The sequence below is a fragment of the Hyperoodon ampullatus genome, assembly GCF_949752795.1.
Source record: "Hyperoodon ampullatus genome assembly, chromosome: 7".
Lineage (NCBI taxonomy): Eukaryota > Metazoa > Chordata > Mammalia > Artiodactyla > Ziphiidae > Hyperoodon > Hyperoodon ampullatus.
In genome coordinates this window covers 78,615,955-78,643,501 of record NC_136920.1, presented here as the reverse complement: position 1 = coordinate 78,643,501, position 27,547 = coordinate 78,615,955, and the positions used below count along the sequence as shown (strand labels likewise).

At 38.7% G+C, this 27,547-nt stretch overlaps 1 pseudogene across 1 annotated transcript; it reads right to left on the bottom strand.

The window, feature by feature from the left end:
• Positions 1–2,448: 2,448 nt before the first annotated feature.
• Positions 2,449–27,500, bottom strand: LOC307055625 (ferritin light chain-like; annotated as a pseudogene). Its single transcript has 3 exons — positions 27,370–27,500; positions 25,636–25,779; positions 2,449–2,991 (listed from the first exon to the last, which is right to left on the bottom strand). The product of its transcript is annotated as a ferritin light chain-like (transcript).
• Between the last annotated feature and the right edge of the window lie 47 nt (positions 27,501–27,547).

The following is a 27,547-nucleotide window of genomic DNA, read 5'->3' as shown; positions in this document are numbered from 1 at the left end:
AGACTTCCAACGCCCTCAAGGCTGTGACCTTGCAGCCATTTTACACAGCACATCATCATCCTATAGGGATGAACCTTTCCCTGGCCCGAAAAGTAGCCGCTCTGTTGAAGCTTTGCTTATTGGAACAGGCTTTTGTTTCCAGGTTACATGTCTGTGGAAGACTTAATTCTGAATAGAGATATAGATATTACTGGAAACTAATGTTTTTCTATTATACTCTGCTTTATCAAAAAAGTAAAACATTTAAATTGTGCTACAAAAATTCAGATGTTGTCTTGCAATCTTTAAACAATAAATGAATGATTTGCCCTTAAAAAAAAGAATTAAGCAGTTAAGCTGTTGGTCCCACATCAGACAAACCATCCTTATACCTCCTGTCAATATTGTTAACAGAGACTGTTATTTTATGAATCCTTATGATCCCGTGATTCTTTCTTTCACGTTTCAGGGCACAGCAGGTGAGAGAGTGGATTTGTTAAACTGGGTGAGTTTATCCTTCTTTTATGCGTTCATTCAATTTTATGTTCATTTACTTACTATACACATATGGCAATAGAAGCTGCTAAAGCAATCATTGCTATTCTGCAAAACAACAAGGCACAGAAGCAGATGTCTTATTTCCGAGATTTCTCCCCCCAGGATTATTGTGATTAAAGCTACTTTCCCGCAATTTCCTGGAGAGGACAAGGGGCTACTCGCTGGAGGTTTTTTAATGACTTGGAGAAAGGCTCAATTATGCCCCCATTATGGTAATCCACTCCAGGGGCAAACCACACAAGAATATTATGAATTTATTTTATTTTTCTATCCTTGCAAAGGTAATACTCAGCTCATTAGAATATGAAAACTATACTGTCAAATTTCAGAATTACATGGATGAAGAAAATCACCAAAGTGGCATCATATCATGTGTGTTATAGTTGTATTGACTATATTGACTATATTAACTATGTTGTGTTAACAATGTATTGTATAACTCTATATTGAAAAGGCAAAATGCTGTACCTTATTTCAGAGAAAATAATTATGTTGGCAAACCCCAAATTGTACATTGTAGACGGGTCCTAGGAAAAGAAGATTTAATTCATAGTGGACAAGAGGTTAGCTTCTGTTTTCAGCCATGTGCTATTTCAAGAATTAAACATCATGAATAATTCAGGATATAAGAGGAATAGTCTAAAGACGGAAAAGCACATTTTGATTAGGAAAGAGAATTTAAGGCTTAAGTCTTTATTTTTTTTTAAGGAAAACTGCCTTATTACTATGAGATAAGAAAATTGTTTCCTTCTTTTCTTCCTTGCTTTCTTCTTCTTCTTCTTCTTTTCTTTAACCTTTTTTACTTTGGATATTTGGATATTTGACCTCTAAGCTGAGATGACTGGAAATGCCTCCTCTGGGCACTAAATGCTGACATCTCCTGATAAGAGGGAAGCTGCAAAGTAGAAGAATTGAAGGTCAGTATGTTGATATTGCTCTCCAGCACATTGATGTACATTTGTGTATTGGGGAAGGGGAGTGAAGCTTGAGAGTGGGCCAGTGGGAGGGGTAAATATTTTGTGATGCTGTCTACCTATGGGCTTATAAAGTTTACAGCTGCATTAGGAGGACAAGCATTACCATTTGCATGAAAAGTAGGGCAGACGTCAGTTGCAAAAGCTTCTAGCCATACACATAGGGAAATACATAAATGATACACCTTATTGCATTCACCCATTCACCCTCCCCTCTTCACACTAATTGGAAATTTCTATCCATTTCAGAGAAGTAACACAACTATCAATCATTTTCCCTGGCAGGAATCTTCCAGGAGGAAGAAAATGGAACACACCTAGCAGCAGAGCTCACGCACTAGCCCATGTGTCTTAGATTTAATATCTGATCACTAGCTGGATTGAAGCCAAGAGGTGGTTCACAAAGTTGCTGCATATTAGAATCACCTGGGGAACTCTGAGACCTCTCCGTGCCCAGGATCCTCCCTAGACCTACTGAATCAAAATCTCTGGGGCTAAGACCTAGACACAAAAGTTTCTCTTAAAAGCTCTTTAGGGGAAGGGATATGGGAACAGATGTATATGTATAACTGATTCAGTTTGTTATAAAGCAGAAACTAATTAAAAAAATATTTAATACTAAAAAAAAAAAAAAAACTCTTTAGGTAATTCATACGAGCAGCAAAGCTTGAGAACCAGCCCAATAACGGGAACAAACGTATTTCACACAGATAAAGTGGGGCAATTCATATGTTAAAAAACATGAATATATATATATATTTCTTTTTTTCTCTTTATTCTGTTTGTGTTTCAAATAGGCTTTTTTTTTCCTTCTGCAAAAAGCGTTATTGTTTCCATTTGGTCCAAGGCTTGGGAGAGGGCTCCAGGGCGGTTACAAAGCTGCCTAGTGGCTGCAGAGCTGGGCTTCAGGCAGAAACTCTGACGCCAGAGGGGCTCGTCAGAGGCCGCTGGACGTCAGAGACTCCTGTTTGTGCTCGAGCGTGAGCCTTTCGAAAAGATACTCGCCCAGCACAGCCTGCGGACCAGCCAGCCTGCGGAGGTTGGTCAGGTGGTTGCCCATCTTCTTGATGAGTTTCAGCTGCTCCTCCAGGAAGCGGCTCTCCAGGAAGTCACAGAGGTGGGAGTCTGCGCGGGCAGGACCCGGGGCGCGCAGATCCGATAGTGCCTGGTTCAGGTTCTTCTCCCTAAGAATGGCGGCTTGCACAGTGTCCTGGGTTTTACCCCACTCATCTTGAGAAGGCTTCCGCGCATCCTGGAAGAGGGCGCGGCCGCAGCACTTGTTTTGCATTTTCAAGAGTCGCTGGGCGCCCTCACACTTCTCTTCAGCCAGTTGGCGAAAAATGCGGCCCCCATTGTCCAGAGCCCCACTGTTGCTGTGGAAATAGAAGCTTAGAGAGAGGTAAGTGTCCACAGATGCATGTTGAACAGGCGGTGGATGGCGGCCTCCACCTCGATGGAATAATTCTGACGAACGTGGGAACTCGTGGTTGATCAGTGATAAGGAGCTAAGCTCCAAAAACGGTGTTGGCCTGTCCTGGAGGCTGAGGATAGCTGAGTGGCTGATTCCAACGGTTGCGACAGGAAGAAATGTTGGAGGGTGGTCGGGGGCTGGAGCAAGGAGCGTCCCTGGGTCTGTTCATTCCAAACACTGTGGAAGCAAAAGACAGATCTGCAGGACTGCCGAGTGCACTGCCTCAAATAGGCTTTGATATAAATGAACAAGAAGTCCAAGCAAGGACAAAACTTACCCTTCCCCCCACCAAAATAGCTGGTGATACTAGAATCTAGATCTGGGAAGGGATTCTTCCATTACTTTAACATTCCAAGCCACTAGAGCAGTGGTTCTCAAAGTATGGTCACCTTGTAAGCAAACAGTACCCTATGGGGCCTTCCTAGGACAGACCCATCCCCCATAGCCTCTGCTGTAGTTCCTCTCTGAAGTCCTCAGACAATAGTATCTCAGGCATATTTCCTGAGTTTTCAGTTGCTAAAACCCACCACCCAATGGAAGAAATTAACTCTTTGATGATCATGAGCACACAGCCCCCAGACCTTCTGGCACCTAAGGATGGATAATGTTACCTGCCCTGTGGCCTCAACATCAGCCAGTCAGATGATTGTGCACGAGCTGATCACATTCCCTGGGACGTCCCTCCCTCACGTGGCCTTTAAAAATGCTTTGCTGAGACCCTTTGGAGATTTCAGGGTTTTTGGAACACGGGCCACCCCTCTCCTTGCTCGATCCTGCAATAAACCTTTCTCTGCTCCAGACTGCAACCTTTCGGTTTGTTTGGCCTCACTGTGCTTCAGACACACGAACGTGCATTCGGTAACAACCTGACCAGCTTTACCAGCGTCCCCTGATAATGTGTCAGATAGTCAAGTTTTAGGGCCCTGTCCCAGCCCTATGGAGTCAGCAACTCTAGTGGGGCTCAGTGATCTCTGTTATAACTGGCCCTCCAGATGATTTTTATTCACCTTAAAGTTTGAAAATATCTGCCTTGTCAGCTGCCGAAGCGTCCACCAGCAGGTGAAGGGGAGAGACGCCTGGAAAAGATAGGGAGTAGCCAAGGCAAGTACAGCAGCATTTGCCGTGGTAGTAATGGAGAATGCCTTTTCTCCCCTGGTTGGCCCAGACTAGTATCTGGGGTCAGTGGCAGGGTTATTTAGGATGCTTTACATTTCAATGTAGAGTGACCTCTGTCCTGGTTTGCCAGGGACTTCCCCTGTGTGAGCACTTAAAATCTCATCCTGGCAAACCCCTTAGCCCTGGATTTGAAGAACTTAGGAAATAACATGAAATTTAGGGGAAACATGATCTAGGTTTTGGGCAAGTCACAAGTGCTAATTAAAGCTAAGCAAGTATGGACAACATCTAGCCTTCTTTACCCCTTTGCAGGAAGGTAAATCTGATTGGGTGAAAGAACTTATTGTTAAGAAATCTTTGTAGAAACATCCCCTTCTGCTTAGTCCGCTGGTTCTCACTTCTGGCTAGACAATGGCATCGTCTGAGGCGATTTTAAATGATTTTCTTGGTTTAGGATGACCAACTGTTGGTGTGAGGGTTTTTAAAAAGTGCTTCAGATGATTCTAATGTGCAGCCAAATTTAGGTGCCACTGCTTAAGCTTTTGAACCGCTGCTACATATTTTCACCTCATCTTCCTATGAGAATATCCAACTGTAGTTGGTTTGCTTTTTTTTCTTTTTCTTTTTTTAACTGTCTTATTATAAGATTTACTGTCTTAAATAAGATTGAATGTACAGAAAATCCTGCTAGTCCATCTGGTATAGCTGGATCCTTAGAATAATATCGTTAAGATATATACCATTTAAGTATTGTGATTGGCCTTTTAAAAATTAACATATGCATTGAATTAGTACCATCTGTTTTGAAGCTGTCATGTTGGGTAGCTCTACCTCTAATCTGCTGCCATTGCTAAATATCTGGACACCTCTTATTAGGAATTGCTTTTAAACATCTTTCGGGGTTAAAACCAAGATTGCTGTATTATTTGTACTGGGACCACAAAAACCTCACAAAGATCCCCCGCTGTACTTTCTACCCCCATCTCTAACCCTTGGCAACTTCTAATCTGTTCTCCATCTCCACAGTTTTGTTATTTTAAGGATAATATGTAAATATCATCGTGAATTACTTAATCTTCGGAGATTGGCTTTTTAAAATTTTTCCCTCGGCATCATTCCCTTGAAGTTCATTTCAATTTTTGCATATATTAATAATTTGTTCCTTTTTGTTGCTCGGTAGTATTCTATCATAGATTTTATCACAATTTGTTTCAACATTCATCCATTGAAAGACATTTGGGTAGTGGCCAGTTTTTGGCTGTTATAAATAAAACTGCTATGAACATATATGTGTAAGTTTCTGTGGGAACTTAATTAAGTTTTTGTTTCTTTTGGATAAATGCTCAAGAGTACAATTACTGTGTTGTAGGGTGAATCTACTTTTAGGATTAAAAGAGACTGTCAAGCTGTTTCTCAGAGTGGCTAAACCATTTTCTTTTCCCACCAGTGATGTGATATCATTTTTCCATGTACTCACCAGCATTTGATGTTGTCACTATACTTTAATTTTAGTTATTCTCTGATATCTCATTATGGTCTTAATTTGCATTTCCCTAATGGCTAATGATGTTGAGCATCTTTTCATGTGCTTCTTTGCCATGTGTGTATTCTCTTCCATGAAATGTCTGTTCCTGTCTTCTGCCTATTTTCTAGTTGGGTTTTTTTAAGTTGTTTGGAGAGTTCTTTGATATTATAGATACAAGTCATTTGTCTCATGTGGGATTTTCAAATATGTTTTCCCACTGTGTAATTTGAGTTTTCATCCACTTAAAATGATCTTCTATGAAGCATTTTTAACTCATTTTGATGAGATCCAATTTATCAATTTTTGCTTTTATTGATCATACTTTCGGTGTCAAGTCTAAGAATTATTCACGTAGTTCTAGATGCCAAAGATTTTCTCCTATTTTTTTTTCTAAAAATGTCCTGCTTTTACATTGAAGATTATGATCCACTTTGATTTAATTTTTTGTGTAAGGTGTGGAGGTTTAGGTTAAGGTTCATTTTTTGTTTGTTTGTTTTTGTCGAGGGATGTCCAACTGTTTCAGTACCATTTTTTGAAAAGTCTATTCTTCCTTGATAGCTTTCACACTGCTGTCAAAAACAAGTTAAATGTATTTATGTCAGTCTATTTCTGGGTTCTCTATTCCATTCCATTGATCTGTGTATCTACCCTCCATCATTACTGCAAAATCTTGAAATTGGGTAGATGAATTCCTCCCATTTTAATCTTCCTTTACAAATTGTTTTAGCTATTCTTCAGCCTCTTCTTACCATATAAATCTTAGAATAAGCTTGTCTATATCCACAAAAACCTTGAGGGCATTTTAAGAGTAACTCTGTTAAGCCTCTTAACTTGGGGAGAATTGACATCTTTATTATGTTGTGTTTTCTAATCCATGAACAAGGTATGTCTCACTATTTGTTTGGGACTTTTAAATTTTTCTTCATCAGCATTTTGTAATTTTCAGTATAGAGAACCTATAAATTTCTTATTGGGCTTATATTTAAGTATTTATTTAGGTCAGTTGTAAATGGCATCACATATTTTTATTTAAGCTTCTACACATTTGTTATTAATATATAATTTGATAAAACTGTGTTGATTTGTACTCTAAAACATTTACAAACTCATATTATTTCTCAAGTTTTTTGTGGATTCCTTGGTATTTTCTCCATTTAGATTATCATCTCCTCTTCAGATACCGTTTTACTTTTCCTTATTTAATATAATAGTATATATTACTATTCAACATTCAGTAGGATATATTCCTTCCTATTCAACGTAGTAGGAATAGTCCTTTTATCTTTTAAATAAATGTTTTAAAATTTTAACTTTTAAATGTATGTATTTATTTTTGCTTTGTTTTCTTACTAGAACCTCCATTAATATATTTAATAAAAGTGGTGAGGGCAGATATCGGTGCCTTGTTTCTGATCTTACAGAGAAAGCATTCAGTCTTTCACAGTTAAATATAATGTCGGTATAGGTTGTTTGTAGATCCTCTTGATGAGTCTCAGTATGTTCCTTTTCTATTCCTAGTTTGCTTGGGGGTTTTTTTCTTCTTTTTTTAAATTTTTAAATTTTATTATTATTTTTTACAACTTTATTGGAGTATAATTGCTTCACAATGGTGTGTTAGTTTCTGTTTTATAACAAAGTGAATCAGTTATACATATACATATGTTCCCATATCTCTTCCCTCTTGCGTCTCCCTCCCTCCCACCCTCCCTATCGCACCCCTCCAGGCAGTCACAAAGCACCGAGCTGATCTCCCTGTGCTATGCGGCTGCTTCTCACTAGCTATCTACCTTATGTTTGGTAGTGTATATATGTCCATGCCTCTCTCGCGCTTTGTCACAGCTTACCCTTTCCCCTCCCCATATTCTCAAGTCCATTCTCAAGTAGGTCTGTGTCCTTCTTCCTGTTTTACCCCTAGGTTCTTCATGACATATTTTTTCTTAGATTCCATATATATGTGTTAGCATACGGTATTTGTCTTTCTCTTTCTGACTTACTTCACTCTGTATGACAGACTCTAGGTCTATCCACCTCAATACAAATAGCTCAATTTTGTTTCTTTTTATGGCTGAGTAATATGTCATTGTATATATGTGCCAAATCATGAATGGGATTGGATTTTGTCAAATGCTTTCTCTGCATTAATGGATAGGATCACATGACTTTTCCCCCTTAATCTATTGGATATGGTAGATTACATTGTTTGATTTTCAAATATTTAACCAACTCTGCATAACTGGAATAAATACCTCTTGGTCATGATATATTATTCTTTTTATATATTTCTGGATTTAATTTGCTAATATCTGGCTGAAGATTTTTACAGGCAATTTCATAAAACATATTGGTCTATAGTCTTCTTCTTTTTATACTATTCCTGTCTGGTTTTGGTATCAAGGTAATACTGGCTTCATAAAATTAATTAGGAACGGTTCCCTCTACTTCTATTTCTTATCAAATCATGTAAAATTGGTTTTCATTCTTTAAGTCTTGGGTAAAAGTGAAACATCTAAGCCTGAATATTTCTTTTGGGAGTTTTGATATGAAAAATCAGTGTTTCTAATGGTTACAGGAAAATTGAGATTATCTATTTCATCTTGGCTGAGTTTGGGTAGTTTTGGGTGTAGAAGAATTGGCCCATTTCATCTACATTTTTGAATTTAGAGTGTAGACTTGTTCATAATAACTTGTCCCTTATTAACCTGCAGGATATGTCATGGTATCCCTGGTTGCATATCTGATATCTGTGATTTGTGCCATCTCTGTTTTTCCCTTTATCCGTCTTGCTAGATCTTTATTGATTAAATTGTTTATTTCCAAGAACCAGCCTTTTGTTTCATTGATTTTCCCCCCCATTTTCCTGTTTTCAGTTTCATGGATTTCTGTTTCATCTTTATTATTTCCTTCTTTCTGCTTGTTTAGTGTTTTTTCCTCTTCCTTTTTTACTATTGTAATATAGAAAATGAGATTATTGCTTTGAAATATTTTATTTCCCAATTTAGTTCTATAAACTTCCCTTTTAGCATTACTTTCACTTCATTCCACAAACTTTGATCTGTTATATCTCCATTTTCTTTTATTCTATGCATTAAAAATTTTTTCCTTGACGCTGTCTTTTTTACCCATGAGTTCTTTGGAATTGTGATGTTTCGTTTTCATGTGATTGAAGATTCTCCTGTTGTCTTTCTGTTATTGATTTCTAGTCTGATTCCATTATGGCTAGAGAACATACTCTCTATGATTTTAATTCTTTTAAATCTGATAATGTTTTTTTATCACCCAGTATATGGTATATGAGTGAATGTTCCACAGACACTTGAATATGTATTCTGCTCTTATTGAGTGTGTTCTTTAAATGTCAGTTATGTCCTGTTGATTGATGATGTTTTCAGCTCTTCCATATCCTTGCTGATTTTTCTGTCTGGTAGTTCTATAAATTGCTGTGTTGAAGTCTCCAATAATAATTGTGGATTTAAAATTTTCTCCTTTTACTACCTTTTTCAGTGTTTGCTTCATGTATTTTGAAGTTCTGTTGTTTGGTGCACACACATTTCGTATCACTAGGTCATCTAGGTGTATTATTCCTGTTATCTTTATGTAATGACCCTGTTTGCCCCTAATAATTTCCTTTGCTCTGAAATCTACTTTATCTGATATTAATTTATCCATTCCTGCTTTTTCTGATTAATGTTCACATGATATATCATTTTCATCCTTTTACTCTGAACTACCTATACTATGATGTTTAAAGTAAGCTTCTTATAGACAGTATATACTTGGATCATGCTTGTGATTTTTTCATCTACTCTTCCAATCTCTGTCTTTGACTTGGTTACTTAGATCATTTACATTAATGTAATTATTGCTATGTTAAAGATTAGGTCTACCATTTTATTTTTTGTTTTGTCTTTTACCTTAGTTTCTCAATCTTGTGTTTCTCTTATTTTGCCTTCTTGTGGGTTACTTAAACATTTTTTAATAAGCCCATTTAAATTTATTTATTTATAATCATTTGTGTATACTGTGTGTATAGTTTTCTTAGTGGTTGCTTTTGACATTACAGTATACATATGTAACTTATCATAGTCTACTGGAATTAGTGTTTTATGACTTCAAGTGAAGTTTCAACATTTTACTTCCATTTAGGTCTCTTAATATTCCCCAGTTTTAAAGTATGATTTTCTGTAGTATTTCCTTTCTCTACATTGAGAACCACATCAGATGGTGTCCTAATTGTTGCTTTGACCATCATATAGTATTTAAGAAACTCATGAGGCTAATGATAGTCTCTTCTATTTACCCCATTTGTTTTCACCCATTCCATTGTTCCCCTTTTCTTTCTGAAGTTCCCAGTGTTCTGTTTTTGTTTTTTTATGTTTTCCTAACTGTAGGTGATATCTGGTCTTTCCAGTGCCATTGGATATGAGTTTCAGGAAACCCTGAGCCTGGCTCACTTAATGCTGCTGAGTTGGAGGGTTTGTGTATGTGGGGCCTGTTGGCTCAGCAGATGCTAGCAGATTACACTAATGTTGATGGGACTAGTGCCACAGGAGGATGGGTTCCCATTCAGGCTATGCTGCTGCTACAGTAGAACAAGTGCCCCTCTGCTCCAAATGTGGGGCAATGACCTGCTGCTGTCACTGCTTTGTATTAGGCTGCTTTTCCTCAGGTGTGTGATGGGATCCCATGGAAGCTGCTGCTGTTGCTGTCAATCACAATGTTAAATTCATTTCAGAAATACTGAAGTATAAATATATAGCCTGGCTCTTGTAGAACCTCTGTATTTGTTTTTTATTGCTTTCATACAAATTACCAAAAACTTAGTGACTCAAAACAAGGTAAATTTATTACCTTACAAGTCTGACATTGGTGTCAATTGAGTAAAGTAAAAGTGTTGGCAGGATCGACAGACGAATGGATAAAGATGTGGCACAGGGATTCCCTGGTGGCGCAGTGGTTGGGAGTCCGCCTGCTGATGCAGGGGACACGGGTCATGCCCCGCTCCAGGAAGATACCACATGCTGCGGAGTGGCTGAGCCCATAATCCACGGCTGCTGAGCCGGTGCGTCCGGAGCCTGTGCTCCGCAACGGGAGAGGCCGCAACAGTGAGAAGCCCACTTACCACAAAAAAAAAAAAAAAAATGTGGCCCATATATACAATGGAATATTACTCAGCCATAAAAAGAAATGAAATTGAGTTTTTTGTAGTGAGGTGGATTGACCTAGAGACTGTCATACAGAGTGAAGTAAGTCAGAAAGAGAAAAACAAATACCATATGCTAACACATATATATGGAATATAAAAAAAAAGAAAAAATGGTTATGAAGAACCTAGGGGCAGGGCAGGAATAAACATGCAGCCATAGAGAGTGGACTTGAGGACACAGGGAGGGAGAAGGGTTATCTGGGATGAAGTGAGAGAGTGGCATGGACATATATACACTACCAAATGTAAAATAGATAGCTAGTGGGAAGCAGCCACAAAGCACAGGGAGATCAGCTCTATGCTTTGTGTCCACCTAGAGGGGTGGGATAGGGAAGGGAGGGTGGTAGGGAGACGCAAGAGGGAGAGGATGTGGAGATATATGTATATGTATAGCTGATTGACTTTGTTATGAAGCAGAAGCTAACACACCATTGTAAAGCAATTATACTCCAATATAGATGGTTAAAAAAGAAAAAAAAGTGTTGGCAGAGCTACATTCTTTTCTGGAGGCTCTTAGGGGTGTTTCTGTTCACTGGACTTTATCTGCTGCCAGTGGTCACTTATAGTCTTTGACTCAGAGTCCCCTTTCTCCACCTACAAAACCCAAAATGTTGCATCGCTGTGATTCTGCTTCTATTAAGTCATCTCTATCTTTCTCTTTCTACAGTTGGGAATGGTTTTCTGCTTTTAAGGACTCATGCAATTAGATTTGTTCCATGAGGTAATCCAGGATAATCTTTCTATCTCCAGGTCTATAACTTCAGTCATATCTGCAAAGTCCTCTTCACCATGTAAGGTAACATATTAATAGGTTCCAGGGATTAGGGTGAGGGCATTTTTAGGAGCCATTATGCTGCCTACCACACCCTTAACAAGTGACCTTGAGAAAATGACTGAGATTTTTAAAGCCTTACTTTCCTCAAACATAAAATGGAAAGAAAGATAACTAGTTAATATCATGAAAGTGAAAGAGTATATATGAAATCAACTAATTCAGAAAATAAGATTTTTTCTTTTTCTTTATGATTTACATGATTCTCAGAGTTCAGTTACTTGAAGAGTTACTTTTTTTTAAACAGAACTAAGGAATTTCAGGGTTCCGATGCTGTAAGATTGTCTGAATTATCTGAGTAACAATTAGCTAAGCACAGGTGTAAAGCATTTGATTTACTCCCTAGTGTTCTTTATCTTCTCATCCCACTAAATGCATATCCCTTGTCTAGCTCCAGCCAGTAGAGTCAGAGCTTGTTTTCCTGTTTAACTAAAGTTCAATTTAAATTCTCTCTACATCTCCAGATTCTCAGCCCTGGTTGCATATTATATTCACTGGGGAGATTTCAAGAACTACTGATGTCAAATTTCTACCTATCATGGATATTTTAGGAGGGACCTGGAATGAAATGTTCTAGCTTATGGCTTTTGGCGCCAAATCATGTTACCTGTAGAAGGTATCTTCTAGGTATGAAAATAGTTCAGATAAGTCAAATTTCTCAGTAAAAGATGCCAAAACTATGGCTTAGGTGGTAAATTTTCCATGTCAATTTGTCTGGGCCACCATGCCCAGTTATTTGGTCAAATATTATTCTGGATATTTCTGTGATGGCGTTTTTGTGTTTTTTAAATTCTTTCTTTCTTTCTTTCTTTCTTTATATTTTTGGCTGCGTTGGGTCTTCGTTGCTGCCCGTGGGCTTTCTCTATTTGCAGCAAGCGAGGGCTACTCTTCGTCATGGCGCACGGTCTTCTCATTGCGGTGCCTTCTCTTGTTGCAGAGCATGGGCTCTAGGTGCATGGGCTCAGTAGCTGTGGTGCATGGGCTTAGTTGGTCCACGGCATGTGGGATCTTCCCAGACCAGGGCTCAAACCCGTGTCCCCTGCATTTGCAGGCAGATCCTTAACCACTGTGCCACCAGGGTAGTCCCTGTGATGGTGTTTTTGGATGAAATTCATATTTAAATTGGTGGTGGACTTTGAGTAAAGCAGATTATCCTCCATAATATGGGTGGGCCTCATCCAATCAGTTAAAGTTCTAATAAAACAAAGACTGACTTCCCTGTGGCAAAAAGGAATTCTGCCAGAAGACTTACAGAAATTGAACTGCAACTCTTCCTAGAGTCTCTAGACAGCCTAACCTGCAGATTATGAATTTACCAAGCCTCTATTATTGTGTGAACCAATTGTTTAAAATCTCTCTCTCTCTTTCTCTATCTTTATATAGATATGGATATAGATCTAGGTATCAATATTGATATCTAGATCTATATCTATCAATATATATGGGCACATTGTATACACCTGCTGTTGGTTCTGTTTTTCTGGAGAAACTTGACTAACATAGTGGCCCATAGAAATAAAAGGATGAACCCAAATTCACCCAGGTAGAAAGTAGTACAATGAGAACTGGAACTTAAGGCCTCATGACTCATTCAGCTGTGAACACTGACCCAGAACTGGGGTCCGCAAACTCTGGCCCACTGATCAGATCTCGCTTGACTCCTGGTTTTGTGCATAACGTTTTGCTTGAACACAGCCACACCCATTCATTAAGGTATTGTGCATGGCTGTTTCTGTGCTACAGCAGCAGATAGGCAATTGCAACGGATACGTATGGTACACAAAATCCAAAATATTTACTATCTGACCCTTTACAGAAAAGATCTGCTGACCCTTGCTCTAGGATGCCATCTGATTTCTGATAGCCCCGAGGAGAATAATTTATGCACATTGGGATAGATTGTTAATCTCATGTCCTCCTTATGTCAAAGATCTCTTAAATGCTCACCCTTGCAATAGCCAGCTTGGGGAGCACTGCCTGAGGATGCAGAAATATTTCTTGTCAGGTCTTTCCAATCCACACTGCTCCCTGACTATGGTTCTTAAAACCTATTTTTGAAAACAATTTTATTCGAGTATAGTTGATTTACAGTGTTGTGTTAGTTTCAGGTGTACACAAAAGTGAAACAGTTATACATATACATATACCCACTTTTTTTTTTTGCGGCACGCGGGCCTCTCACTGTTGTGGCCTCTCCTGTTGTGGAGCACAGGCTCCGGACGCGCAGGGTCGGTGGCCATGGCTCACGGGCCCAGCCACTCCGCCGCATGTGAGATCTTCCCGGACTGGGGCACAAACCCGTGTCCCCTGCATCGGCAGGCGGACTCTCAACCACTGCGCCACCAGGGAAGCCCCACTTGTATTTTTTTTAGAGTCGTTTCCAAATAGCCCATTACAGAGTATTGAGTGGAGTTCCCTGTGCTAATAAGAATAGCAGGTTCTTATTAGTTATCTATTTTATGTAGAGTAGTGTGTATATTTCAGTCCCAATCTCCCATTTTAACCTCCCCTCCACAATCCCCTGGTAACCCTAAGTTTGTTGTCTACCTCCGTGCCTCTACTTCTAAAACCTGTCTATTTTAACCAACTACCACTCATTGCTTACTGTCTCTGGCTTCATATACTTGATAATAAATCTACTTCTTGTTCTATCCTGGATGACATGTCCCAAGGACTGAGATAATATCTTATTCTACATAACTTGTCCTTGATATTGTCTATCTTGGGGTCTTCATCTATGTTCCAAAGAAGACAGTCACACTCTGTCTTCTAGTACTACTAAGAATACCACCTTTTAGGGCATGAATTTGACCCAATGCACTGAACTATCCCTTTAGAAGCTGTATGCAACCTGTCACTGGGTTAGCACAGGGGTAGAACTCAGATTAGTGTTCCTATTTAAACAAATCTACTTGACCAGAAACCTTTTGTCTCACCATTTATTTTATTACACAAGTAACTTCTGTCTTTGCATCTATGATGTAAATATTTTTAATTTCCTAAATTATCTGAAAAATTATTTAGAGCTTCTGTTTCAGTAGGCATTGGAATTGCTGTGTTATGACTATTTCATTATTTTATTTCCAAATGTTAAGTCAGGCTTCAAGCTTTGGCCAAGAGTAGACAGGAAAGGGTTTAAAAAGAAATGAAGAGTGGGAAAGACTTCTGATGCAAGGGAGACATGATAAAGATTTGATTTTGAATCAGTAATTTATACTACAGGTTTGATTTTGAATCAATAATTTATATCATTGCAGAATAGCTCCCTGGTGAACTTCCACTCTCTGGTCGTCATTAAGTCCAGAAATCAACCATCAAAACGTGCAGTGCTCTTCTTCATTGTCTAAACACAAACCTGTATCTAGAGGAGAGGAGAAGTCATGTCATCACTCAGGCTCTGGACTTACGACTCCAAGTCCTGTCTTCTTTCAACCATACCTGCTAAGTTTCTGTCTAACTTCTTGAGCAGGAGGTAATGGCTTCAGCTTTCATCCCCTTCCTCAGTATATAGCTTAGTGACTATGAGTAAGGGATCTAAAACTTGAGAACTTGGGTTCAAATCTTGACTCTCAAATTTACTTGTTGAGTACTCTTGAGCATGTTATCTGTTTTTGCCTCCGTTTTCTCATCTATAAAATAGAGATAACATTACTTCTCTCAGCGAGTTACTATGAGGGTTAAAAGAGAAAATTCATACAATGAAAGAATTTATCAGTTCTTGGAACACAATAAATACCAGAAAGAAATGTTAGCCATTATCAAGGGCCCCTCATTTTATGGATAATATAGATTAGTTTATATAGGTCTAATATTTACATATACATAAACATTTTGTACCTAGATGTGTGTATACGTTCCTCTTAGAAATTGAGCAGTCAACATTCACATCTAAAAGTATGTGCTCTGTGAAACGTAGATCTCCTGTGTACAGACACAGTGCTATATTATCTATTAGATAATAGATATCTAACTGTGTTATCTATTAGATAACACAGTTATGTACTGCTACAAAATTAAGAAGTCCAAACTTAGTGTTGAAACAAAAAACAAATGTTAATATGTGCCCAGATCCTGGGGGTCAGCAATTCAAACAGTACACAGAGGAGATGGCTTGTCTCTACTCCATGACTGATGTCTGAAACCTCAGCTCATGAGGATTGAAATGGCTAGGGCTGGAATCATCTAGATAATTTTAATTCCCATTTCTGGCCCTTGATATGGGATGACTTGAAGACTGGGCCCAACAAGGACTGTTGAGTGGAGTGCCTATAGATGGCTGCCCATGTGGCTTGGACTTCTCATAATGTGGTAGTTAGGATTCAAGGTAGAGTATCCCAAGAATGAGTGTCCAGGGTTCAAGCATTCCATGAGAATCATGCAAAAGCTGCATGACCTTTTATGACCTAGTGTTAGATGTTACATAGCATCACTTTCATTGTATACTATTGCAGGCGTTGGAGACCTTTTTCCATAAAGTGTCAGACAGTCAATATTTTAGGCTTTACAAGCCATACAATCTCTTTTGCAACTACTTAGCTCTGCTGCTGTGATGTGAAAACAGACACAAACAATACATATACTGAGGAACATGGCTGTGTTCCAATAAAGCTTCATTTATAAAAGCTGGTAGAGGACTAGATTTGGCCCACTAGCCATAATTTACTGACCCGTGCTCTATTGTTTGTTAGGATTTGGGAGCCAAAATGTTCCTCAGTATTTACTGCTTTGCTAGTCCATTTAAGAAAATGGACTATTGAAAAAATAGCTTCAGACACAATATGGCATTTTATGATTTAGCATAAAATCTGAGAAATATAGAGGTTATCTGAAGCCTGCAATGGTAAAGTTCCCTCTGCTATTGAAGTTATTGTCTTTAAACAAAGATTCTACATCAGTAATGCTATATATATATATATATATATATATATATATATATATATATATATATATATATGATATTCAGGTTAATTTCCTATTCTCTCTAAGGAAGTAATTGGTTGGTTGGTATGAGAGATGGTGTGGCTTCCAAAGGTGAAAAGTATTATTTTGTTGTAATTTCCGGCTACCTACGGATGGGAGAGGCCCGGGACACTGAAGTCAGTATATTATGTGGAGCAGGTTATATTGTGGTTTATTCATGAACTTTTACATGTTTATTTTCTATGCAAGTTTGTGTGCTCCTTTTTGAGTTTTGGTAGATAAGTGTTTTGTAACTTTCAAATACTTGGAGTTATATATATATATATAACTTTTATATATACATATTTTAACGTAATAGTTAAAGCAGTGGAGAGTGTACTATAGTCTACCTAGGTTCAAATTCTGGCTTTACCCTATGACTTCCCTGTGGCTTCCTCTGCTCACCTATTAAAAAGGAGTATAATAAGACTGCTGTGGTGAGTTATCTACTAAGTGCTATTTAAGCATTTGCTATAATGATTATGTATACTCGAAGGCAAGGAACTTGCCCCTTGATCGTGTCTGTATTCCTAGTGCTTAAGAATTCCTAGTGCTTTCCTAGTGCATTGTCTTAGGATAGAGATAGCTCAGTATAGTTCTTCTCACTATAAAGTACTGTTATGTTGAAAGTCTTTGCTTGTGTACTAATAATCTATGACATATCTGCTGAGGACAAGGAAACAAATAGTTTTAAAACGGCAATGGATTACAAAAGATTGTATGATGTAATGCCTTTATTATGTAATTATAAAACTAACAAATGATCATGGTAGAAAATTTGAGAAACTCCTAGACCAAACAGAGATCAATAAAATTTGGAGTAACTTTCAGAATGTAGAGTTGTCCATGAATGTTAGTGCTTTCACATTTTCCGGGACTTTAAGTAGACTCTGCTTCTTAAGAGTCTATTCGTGATATCTTATTTTAATGATGTTTTCATCATTGGGACACACACACACAGAAATCTGCTAAAAAAAAAGAAAGACATGTAAGTCACTGATGTTTCAGATAGCCACATGAAATAAAGTGAGAAAGGTCAACAAGCTGAAAGAATGTGCAGTAGCATCTCCTTAATTGCTTACAGAATTCTGATAATTACCTCTTTGTGGATAAAGTAACTAATGGGGAATCTAATTCAAGAAAAATGTATGAACTTCAAGCCGTCTCGAAGCCAAGTATTTCTTTCCACAGGAGGTTACTTTCCACGGCCGTGCTTCCTTATTACCTGACAGGGAAAGAGTATTGTACGGCAAAGGATCTTCCTGAAGGAGGGTGCTTCCCACACTGATTGTCATAAACGACTTCGGAATTACTGTTGCTGTATTACCAAAATCTTAAACCAGGATATTTTGGACAAATGTGGTCCTTAGTTAATTTTTAGAGCTACAAACTGTCAGATGGCTCTGCAATAGCAATTGTCTGGCTATTGTTCAGGGTGATCACAATATGGTAATGACCTTGAGGTATCACTAAAAAGCAGGAAGGTGGGAGTCTTCCTTTGGTTCCAGAGTGAAATGTGAGTTGGAGTTGGAGTTGGAAAAGAGGCCGACAACCAAGTGATAGAGAAGGAAATGTGAGGTCATTAGTGAAAAACCAGGTTTAAGTTAAGGTGAAGAGGCATGAGGAAATGGTCAGCTGTTACAGTATTAAAAAGATCATCAAGAAGCAAATCCATGAATGTGGTTTGTATTGCAATCTGCTGAAAAAGAGACAAATATCCTGGCCTGGGCTTCATGGAGATTATATTTTATTGATTCTGATAATAGATTATTGTTGAAAAGGGCCTCCTATAAATTATAACCATGCAAAGGCAGCAAGAGAATTGTTTTTCTTTATGTATGTGTTTCTCATTCCTACTCACTTGTCACTTAGGGGAAGAGAAAATCACAAAAAACAAAAATGTCAAATCTCAGCTATTCATTTTCAAAATATTTTTTTTCCAAATTCCAATGGAGGCAATAGGTTAACTGTTAAGATTTGTAAGGCTCAAAAAGCTAAATTTTTACAAAGTGTAGCCAAATTTTATTCCATAAATAATAGCTTTGTAAAGAATATGTGATGATGCAAAGTTGGAAAAAGCGGGTTTTTCTTCCGTAAATGACTTCACCATGTTGGGAGAAGAGGCAGAGAAGAAATCAAAGTAATAAAACATGGGGTGAGTTTTTCTGATACGGGACTCTAGTGCTTTAAAATAGACTAGATAATCCTAGGGATAATCTGAGGTCGAACAGACCAATGCCTCATTTCCAATCTGGTACCCTGGAAGAAAACAGTGTATTTCCTTTGAGGTCTTGAGAGGTTTTTCTTCTGCTTTGTTTTGGTTTTGGTTCATTTTGTAATCAACCTTATTAAGGTATCATTTACATACAATAAAATGCAGACATTTTTAGTCAACGGTTCAGTGACTTTTAATTAATGTATACATTTGTATAACTACCAGCCCCATAAAGATCGATAACAATTCTAAAACCCTAGAAAGTTTCCTCCTAGGCTTTTGCAAAAGTATCCCCATCTCCCAACCCAAGGCAACCACAGATCTGTTTTTTATCATTAGAGATGAATTTTGCCCAGTTTAGAATTTCATGTAAGTTGAATAATACAGTAGGTGCCCTTTTGATCTGGCTTCACTTGCTCAGCATACGGTTTTTGAGAGTCATTCATGTTGGGATGTTTTAAACCAGGACTTTAGCCTGGGTGGCGATGTTGTCTGAAGGCACCTATAGGTACATCTGAGTCTCTGGCATTGTCACTGTCTGTTCTTGGCTTAGTATTTTCAACTTTACTAAGAAGCACAAGGTTGAAGTAAGGAAGACCATTGTCAGTATAATGGAGGTGAAGTGGGTTCTGTTATATAATATTCTCAGCATAAATTGACCTGCTTGGAATCATCGTGTTGATAATCGACAAAGATACTCTTCCTCCAAAAACTTTGATACTATAAAACTTCTAAAGGACGCTGTCCTAGGACTCTTTTAGTTTTCATTTTTTGGGAAATATTTCCGGAAAATTCAGATGCTCACAACCTGAAAGAAGCAGTTATTCACCTGAAGGCTAGCTCTGCTAAAGTTGAGTTGTCCGACCTTTACATGCTGATAGAACCCAAATAGCCTTGAAAAACAATGCTCTCTTATTGGACATGAGCATATAGATTGTTTAAGTTGGACATGTATATGCAATAGAGTGAAAAAAACGAAGAATCTTTGAGTTTCCCTTGCTGGGTTTTTTTAATTTTTTCATTTAAGTTTCTATAGCATATGCTAATAGTTTAGGGTAACCTCAGGTTCGTTTTAGGTCCACTCTTTATGTAAATGTTGAAGTACTCCATACCCACCTTTTTTCTACCTTCCTTCTTTTCTTCCATCTTTCCTTTCTAACTTCTTATAATCCATTCTACTTAATCCTGCATTTGTTGAGGTGGCAATTACTGTAGGAAAATTGAAAGCAGTGTGAAATTTTGCTGTTCAGAATGCATGTTGACCAAATTCTATATTGAGAAAAGGTCTGAATTTACCCACAGTAACCCTTTCTCAGCGTCTCTGAATAAGGGCCATAGAAACTGGGCTATATATAATATCCTGACAGGTATGTAGAATTCATAGCAATTGCCCTCAAAGAGCTTACCTAGCGTAGATGCATATGAATGTATTTAATGATTGCTTTATTGGCAGCAGTGCCAACATACACAGTCTATTTTGTTTTATATCATTATCATTACCTGCTGTTTACCACTGTATACATTGCTAATGGTGTGGTTTCTATGGCTTGTGAATTTCATGGCCAAATAATATGTAATTTATGGCACACTTTATTGTAGAAGATGCAGACTCCATAAATTTTCATGTGCTCTTTGCCCCTTTGGAATGTATTACGCTGAGATCAGGCAAAGTAATAAATTTATTTCAAATGTGCGTGATAGCTAAACATCAATTAGGACTGATGGGCAATATTTCACCTTCCAGCAACAGAACAGTTTTTTTTGTTTGTTTGTTTGTTTGTTTTTTTGCGGTACGCGGGCCTCTCACTGTTGTGGCCTCTCCCGCTGCGGAGCACAGGCTCCGGACGCGCAGGCTCAGGGGCCATGGCTCACGGGCCCAGCCGCTCCGTGGCATGTGGGATCTTCCCGGACCGGGGCATTAACCCGGGTCCCCTGCATCGGCAGGCGGACTCTCACCCACTGCGCCACCAGGGAAGCCCAACAGAACAGTTTTTAAAGACTAAGCCATTGAACGTGGAGTTCCTGAACATGGGACTCAGTTCACTGGGATCCCTTCTTAGAAAAATAAAGGAACACTTGAATTGGATATGTGTGGCTTATTCAAGTAGTAACTAATCAGCTACATCTTTGTGAACTTAATTTGTCACAATCGTTTGGTATTTTATTAACTCTCTTGCCCTTCTTCCCCTGACTCTCACGAGAATGGATCATGAGTATCTTAAAACATACTAAGTCGTCTTCCATCCCTGTTAATCTAACTACAAAAGCACACTTTCCTTATCCAGTGTAACTTACTGTCTTTTAGAGTAGCTGTGGTTTTAATTCTCTACAAAATTAAAACCAGCAAAGAGAAACATTTTCAAGGAGCCAGCACATTGTTGAGCTTTAGGAAGAAGACTTTAGAATTAAGGGCAACTATATCATTTTATAGCTAAAGCACCTGAGGCCTAATGTAGGAAGGTAACCATCGAGGTCAGGGAAAGGGGTTGAAGATCAGGTTTCAAGCTGAGAAAGAGTCTACAGGGACTCAATCTGAGCAGGTCAAAAACTGAAATGAGACCACGAATGTTCTGGGAAGGCTGGCATCTGGCCTCAAGTGTGGGATTCAGACAGGGAGTGGGCCCGGGGGGAACTGAGCTTCTGCAGTAGGCAGAGAAGTCCACCTCATCTCCGGAAAGTGCCACTGACATCAGGGAGTTGAGGGGAAAGAGCAGTGAATTCCAGTCCACCTGAGAAAGCAGGCCAATCTGATTAACTCTGAATTTAGGCTTATTTCAGATACTTCTTGAGAAAGAACTTGGACAAGAGCAAGTCCCGCACAGCCTCTTTCAATCCATGCCCAGTATTTTCTGGTGGAGCTGCTTAAACCCTCCAAGTGACTCCAGTATTTTAATTTCACTCTATATTTAATTCCGACAGTTCTATGATTGATTATTTAATGGGCAAATAAGTAGGGTCACAAAAGAGTGTGAATGTATTTGACAGGATGAGGATGGGCAGAGTGGAACAGTCTGGAATAGGACACCAATAAAAAGGGATCTTGGTAAATAAGAAGGTCTATTAGAAATGGAGAGGAATTCTCAAGGAAATTAGTGCCTGACACCACGCCCTTCTCTCTGCATGTTTAGAAGCTAGTTTCTAATTTTATTTTCATAGGAGATGTCCCTGTGATGAATTGTCTTTTACCTCCACACTACTTATCCCATGGAAATATTGTGAAGTTTGTGTGAGAGAAAGTATTAGAATTTGTCTTGGAAGCAGCTATAAACATTTCCTGGAACAATCTAGGGTAGAAGGAAAAGGAAAGGAAGGTGGCAACAAAGGAGAAAGACAGCTAATGCTGCTGGAGTCTCTCGCTGGGATTTGTGGTATCTCTTTTTGAAAGTAAGTACAGAAAGTCAGAACTTGACTGATTGTTTCTTGATCACGGTTTGTTTTCATTTTTGTTTTCTTGCTCTCTCATCAGTTATTCCAGCCAGTGATATGTCATTTTCAGTTTCAGTAAGCATGCCTGTCTTGTTTCCATTTGCATTATTCATGTAAACGTTGATTGAACTGATGACCCCGAGTTATCACGGAAACATTAGATACACCAGTGGATACATTTCTTAATTTTAGAAAAATATTACTGAGTGAAGGTTAAAATAACTCCTCTTAAATTTGTCATTTTAAAAAAACTTCTCCTAACATACAATACCTCATTGCCTAATAATGCCAGATAAATGAAGCATGAATGCAGGCTAGTCTGTATATTTTTTGGCAGGTATGGCCGAGGGTAACGGCCTGGTTTGCTGGCCATGTCCTGTCTCCTAGAAGGTTGTAGTTTCTGTTGTCTTTAAGTTGGTCCATTGCATATCAGAGGTGAATTTATAAAACTATACTTCCCTTTCTACTTACTTTGTTTTGTTTTGTTTTGTTTTGTTTTACTAGAAGTATAGTTGATTGACAATGTTGTGTTTCAGGTGTACAGCCAAGTGATTCAGATTTATATATTTCTTTTTCAGATCCTTTTCCATTATAGGTTATTACAAGGCATTGAATATAGTGGCCTGTGCTATAGAGTAGGACCTCGTAGTTTATCTACTTTATATATAGTATACACTTACTTTGTGTGATCCAGGCTGGTCAGACCACATGATTATTTTCACTTTTGATATAATTTTTTCAGGTCCAACCTCAAATCTTTGATAAGAAGATATTTTAAAAGAAGTTTAGCATCTGCATGCTCTAAATCCAACAGTAGTTATTAGAGATATGGTTTTGCACTAGGTATTCCTCTCTTTTTTGTTCTTGGCCAACCAATTGAAAATTAGCTTTTATTTTCTGGTTGGTTTGCTAGATGTTTATGACTATAATAAAAGTCTTAAATTTTGTCTCATATCTTAAAACACAATCTGAATTAGCAATGGATATTGTGCTATACATAGGGGCTGTGATATAAATATAGTTTCTAACTTCAAAAACATATAACCTAGAAGGGAACACAGACACATGTGCAGCAATTATGGCAACTGCATTTGTTTACTAAGTGAAATAGTACTGAGATGGATAAAGTGCTAGCAAGCCTTGAACGGCCAAATCCGCTTCAAAAATAGATGTGCAGTTCTTTAAAAATATTTTTAACATTTTTCCAGCTACATGTAGAATATAACAGCATAAAAACGGTATAGGTTTTATTTTAAGTAATTAAGCATTTTGACATCGTCATAATGAAATTAAATCCAGAAGGAGGTTTCTCTCCATGATCTCTTGAAATGGTCCTTGATCATCCACAATATTTCCCATCATCACAAAGGTGATACCAAGGGCAGGGAAGTCCAACATTATTAAAGTTTCATAAAGCAAAGTCAATTTTAAGAATATAATGTCCCCAAACTGATAAAGGTCTTGACAGATAATTTCAAGGGAAGCATAAATTATTTTCTGTTTGTCAGAGGGCAAAAATATTTAGATGGAGTTAATGAATGGTAGAGTTTTTGAGTGGAGAGTGTCCTTAAAATATTATGTAGATCTGTACTGTCAACAGATGCTAGCTATGTGGCATTATTTATATGTAAACAAATTTAAAAATAAGATTAAAAATTCAGTTCCTCAGTTGCATTTGCCATATTTCAAAGATGTTTATTAGCTCCATGTAGCTATTGAATACTGCTTTGCATCGTACAGATATAGAATATTTTCATTATCACCCAAAATTCTATTGAGCAATACTAAAATTATACCCAGATATTCACAGAGAAGGCAACCAAGTCTCAGGGAAATAATCTAACTTCCCCAAGGTCACACAGCTATGTTTTTAAAGAAAAACAAAATGACACAAAGGAAATAGTAACAGAGGCATTAAAGAAACCCAGTAAGTTTCTGGAGCAGTCAAAGTAGGGTTTAAAAGTGCATACTTAGCTGTTAGCAGGGTTGAAGCTCTTGATGGTTGGTAAGATCTACCTGCCTGAATTTGGACATTAGCATTTTATGCAATGAATTAAAAGCAAAAAATCCTTTCAACGTGTGGCTGCCAGCTCCATATTTTTAGCCGCTGCCATGCTTCCAGATTATGTTTATCACTTTCATATACAGGGCACCACTGTGAAATGTGATGGTTTATGTGACCCCAGAGAAATCAAGAAATCTTGTGGGGGCTATGGCTATATTTGAAAAGGTTGATTTTTAAATGCATCATGCAGACTGGCCCTGTTTTAAAAGGGATTCCTGCCATCAATAATCAAAATGTAAACTCTCTTCTCACCTTGCAAAAGTCAAAGATAGTCCCTGCATCTTTATTATTTCCTTGAAATCCAAATAGTATTTTTCCATTCTCTAACTTGTTTTCCTCACAGTGTGATCAACTATTGCCAAGGAAAGAAAGGTTAGATTTATCAATCAAAGTTCGCTAAAGGCCCCCTAGGTAAATGAACGCTCAGGAGAAACAATCCTCATGTATTCTTTTTCTATTGTTTCAATAGCTTTGTTTCAGTATGTCTTGTTCTATAGCAGAGGTTCTGTGACGTGCTTATCTTCCTCAGAGGTCCAGAAAGCCTACGAGTCTGTGGGTAAAGAAGGGTAAGGAGAGAGAGGGAAGGAGGATAGAGAGCGGCTCAGGGCTGAGATAAGGACAGTGTTCTAAAGCCTCCTGGGGTGAGGCTGGGGTGCACAGACACGCACGACTAATCTAGACAGAAACTGAGGAATCAAGGGGATGACCACTGTGAAGTCATGTGGTCACCTCTCCCTCTAGAAATAAACATTGCCCTCAGTAAGTCTCCTCCCGCCCCAGAAGAGCATTAGGAAGGTCTGGAGAGGGGGATTATTGGCAGAAATGGAAAAATCAGGTTGAAGGGATTAGCCTGGAGCAGAGAGACCAAGAAACCCAAGCCAGTAGGTGGAAGGCAGACTTTTCATGGAAGTCTCCAAGCCCAAGTCAAGTTCTGGGACCACCAAGTACAAGTCAAAGAGTGCTCATTTAGCCCCTTTGCGCCCCCATGGGAGTGGAGGAAGACTGGAAAGAGAGGGAGGATTGAAGGTACAGTATTTACTATGGGATTTAACTCCTGAAAAGCCTCCCAGCAGCTTCAGATCTGCTCAAGAATCCTTCATGTCCTGCTGGTTTGCAGTGAGTGGCTCACAGCTTCAAGGCCTCCTCTGCCAGATGGAGAACTATTTCAAACATCCTGCCTCTATTTTGTACTGTAGCAATGCAGACAGGAAACCTGACCCCATTTTCAGGTTGTAAAGAGAAATTCTAAGTACCTGAAGGACTGAGGAACATGGTGGCTTTTATTTAAGATGGGGAGCTAGAGAGCACATACCTGGACTTGGGCCTGCAGCAGCACCAAATTGCACCAAGAGTTCCCTTTAGTTTCTCTCGCATCTCTGTTTCTCGTTTTCTCTCTGCTGGATTAGCCACGGGGACTCCAAGTTCTTCCTTGTGTGGTCCTGGTACCAAGATTCTCCTGGGAATTATAAAGCTATTCACCTTCTACACCGAGCACTTCTTATTTTTTCCCCAGCAACGTTAAGTCATCCTTAAGAGGAGTCAGGTGCTAGCTCTTAAATATATTTTAGTCATCCCTTTGTACATCAAGTGCTCTTTCTTGGAGACTGCTCCTGACGTGGCGTTCACCGTGCTCTCAGCTGGCCTCCTGAAGTTCTGCCCTGCCTTCCCCACCAGGTACAGTCCAGGAGCTGCCTACCTCAGGGTGACAGGTTATCTTCTAGTTGCTTTATTCCTGTCCCTTTTACATTTAGAGAATCTAATTTGAATACATAAACTTCTCTGTGACCACAGATTTATTTGCAACTTACAGGTTTTGCTAATACCATAATCATTTCCCAAAGGCCCCACCTACTAATACTATCACCTCCAGAAATTAAGATTTCAACGTATAAATTTGGAGGGGAACACAAAGACTACACCATAGCACTTATTATACATACATGGACCATTCATGGTCTGGCTTCTACCACCCTCTCCATTGTCTTCTTTTCTTACACTCCAGTGAGCATTTCTTTTTTTTTTTTTTTTTTTGCGGTACGCGGGCCTCTCCCTGTTGTGGCCTCTCCCGTTGCGGAGCACAGGCTCCGGACGCGCAGGCTCAGCAGCCATGGCTCATGGGCCCAGCCACTCCGTGGCATGTGGAATCTTCCCGGACTGGGGCACGAACCCATGTCCCCAGCATCGGCAGGCGGAATCTCAACCACTGCGCCACCTGGGAAGCCCCAGTGACATTTCTTATACTGATTATGAATGGAACTCCTTTCTGGACTGATCCTTAACCATTCATTTTCTGGCAAACATGAATTTATCTTCTGTTTTCCTCAAAAATTCACCCTTCCTTCATGTTACATATCCATTTCAATTGCCTTCTACAGGAAGGCCTACTGATATCCCCCATATACTATTCTCCGCAGCATGAATTAAGGTCTTACCGTGTCTTCCTATATCACTCTGTAATAATTTTTACAGTAACTATGGATTTTCTTATTTGAGTGTCACAATACATTGACTTCTAGGTGGCACGATAATGATTTTAGTAACAGTAACACTGGTGTCTAGTTTAACCCATGGCCTACTTTCGGTGTTCAATAAATGTTTGTTGAATGAGTGAATGAATGAATGAATAAATGGTCAGTTTGAAATCTTAATCATGTTACTTTTCAAAAATCTGTTAAAAAGATACCCACAGTTTTCCAGAAGATTAGGGACTTAGGATCTTCAACTTGATTTAATAGAGGAAATTTTTACTCATACATCATGCTTAAATACCTCAAAGTAAAACCATTAACCCAGGAATTTAAGGTTACCCATTTGGACTTGCAAGCCAGTAATTAATATCTCCTGCCCCGACTGTATTAGATGGTTTCAATGCTCCACTCATATCTCCCCAGCACTCATCATTCCAGTATATGCTGATAGACTCATGTTACCACCTGCAATTATCCACCTTAGGGCGGGCCAGAAATGTACAGGAGTTAATGTATCTGGGTGTAGCTTTCAACCAAGGACAGAGGGTACTGGAAGATAAGTACTTCAAGTTTCTCACCAATTCTTGGGATAACTCTGAGACATGTTCTGTAGAGTTTCACAGAACTCCCCTGAAGTACTGGCAGCAGTTTCCTGCAGGAGTAATTTATTCAGTAATGAACCTCTGTTGGCTTCCTTCCATGCGTCCATTCTCAATTCCCACTCCACTTCTGAGTCTTCTGGAAGCACCTCCCAGA